The sequence below is a fragment of the Pteropus vampyrus genome, unplaced genomic scaffold (genome assembly GCF_000151845.1).
Source record: "Pteropus vampyrus isolate Shadow unplaced genomic scaffold, Pvam_2.0 Scaffold244, whole genome shotgun sequence".
NCBI classification, from domain to species: domain Eukaryota; kingdom Metazoa; phylum Chordata; class Mammalia; order Chiroptera; family Pteropodidae; genus Pteropus; species Pteropus vampyrus.
In genome coordinates, this window is record NW_011889025.1 from 3830444 (window position 1) to 3832756 (window position 2313).

Consider the following 2313-nt stretch of genomic DNA (forward strand, 5'->3'; position numbering starts at 1 on the left):
ATTTTATTGTTTCAGGTCTTATATTCAGGTCCTTAATCCATTTCGAGTTACGTTTGGTGTGTAGTGGTAGACAACAGTCTAGTTTCATTCTTTTGCAGGTGACTTTCCAGTTTTCCCAGCACCATTTATTGAAGAGGCTTTCCTTTCTCCACTGTATGTTTTTGGCTATTTTTGTCAAAAATTATTTGCCCATATAAATATGGGTTGACTTCTGGACTCTCAATTCTGTTCCACTGGTCCGTGTGTCTGTTTTGCTGCCAATACCATGTCGTTTTGATTATTGTCGCTTTGTGGTAGAATTTGAAATCGGGTAGAGTGATGCCTCCAGCCTCGTTCTTTTTTCTCAGAATAGCTTTGGCAATTTGGGGTCTTTGTGCTTCCATACAAATCTGATGATTTTTTTTGTTCTATTTCTTTAAAAATTGCCGATGAGATTTTGATGAAGATTGCATTAAATCTGTATAATGCTTTAAGTAATATGGTCATTTTAACTATGTTGATTCTTCCAATCCAAGAACATGGAATATCTTTCCATTTCTTTATATCTTCTTTGATTTCTTTTAATTGTGTCTTATAGTTTTCATTATATAGGTCCTTCATATGTTTCCTTAGATTTATTCCTAGGTATTTTATTGCTTTTGTTGCAATTGCAAAAGGAATTATTTTTTCCACTTCTTTTTCTGACACTTCTTTATTAGAATATAGGAACGCTATGGATTTTTGAATGTTGATTTTGTATCTAGAAACTTTACTGCATTTACTTATTGTTTCTAGTAGTGTTCTTGTGGCGTCTTTAGGATTTTCTATATAGAAAATCGTGCCATCCACAAATAGTGACAGTTTGACTTCTTCACTTCCTCTTTAGATGAATTTTATATTTTTATATTGCCTGATTGTACTCGCTAGGACCTCCGATGTTATATTGAATTACAGTGGTGATAGTAGACAGCCTTGCCTTGTTCCTGATCTTAGAGGGAAGGTTTTTAGTTTTTCATCATTCAGTATAATGTTCGCTGAGGGTTTGTCATAAATGGCCTGTATTATGTTAAGGTACTTTCCTTCTATACCAATTTTGTTAAGTGGTTTGATCATAAATGGATGCCATATCTTGTCAAAAGCTTTTTCTGCATCTATTGATATGATCATATAATTATTTTTCAATTTGTTTATGTGGTGTATCACATTAATCGATTTGCTTTTGTTGAACCATCCCTTTGCTTCTGGGATGAAGCCTGCTTGATTGTGATGTATAATCTTTTTAATATGTTGCTATATTCAGTTCACTAGTATCTTATTTAGAATTTTTGCATCTGTGTTCATGAGAAATATTAGTCTGTAGTTTTCCTTTCTTGTGTTATCTTTACCAGGTTTTGGTATCAGGGTATTGTTGGCGTCAGAAAACGAGTAGGTAATATTGCCACTCTTTGATATTTTGGAAGAGTTTGAGAAGAATAGGTATTAAATTTTCTTTGAACGTTTGGTAGAATTCACTGGTGAAGCCATCTGGTCCTGGACTTTTACTTTTTGGTAGGTTTTTGATGATTGTTTCAATTTCCATACTGCTGATCAGTCTATTTAGATTTTCCAGTTCTTGATTAATCTACTTTTTGTCTCTATAAATTCACATTTTCTGGACATTTCATATGAATGGAATCATACAATATATGGTCTTTTGCAACTGGCTTTTTTCACTTAACATAATGTTTTTGAAGTCCACCCATATTTAAACACAAATGAGTATTTTATTATTTCTAAATATGAAAAGTGTTCCAATGTGTGGCTATTCCACAATCTAAAGTAAGTTTGGGCTGCCAGTCATGTAAGGCAAGACAGAATTTATGGCCTAAACCTAACAATGTTTACCTGATAAAACAAAAGCATCAATAATCTCCAAATGACTCAGAAGTCCCTGGCCTCAGAATCTGAACATCATAATAGTTAAAACCTCTGAGAGTCTATCAAAACTGGACATACTAAGAACCAGGGAAACATGACCAATTATCAAGAGAGAAAACAATAAGCAGATGTGAACCTTGTGAAAACAGAGATGTTGGAATTATCAGGCTGTGTCTTTAAAACAGCAATTATACCTATAATCCATGAGGTTAAGGATAAAACCCTTGAAATGAATGGGTAAATATTCTGAGCAGATAAATAGAAAGTATATAAAAAGGAAGCAAATTGAAAATTTAGAATTGAAAACACAACAAATATTTTAAAATGAAAAATTTACCAGATGGGCTCAGTACTAGAGAGGAGAGTACAGAGCCAGTAACTAGAAAATAGGTCAATAAAACAAATACTGGGAACTCC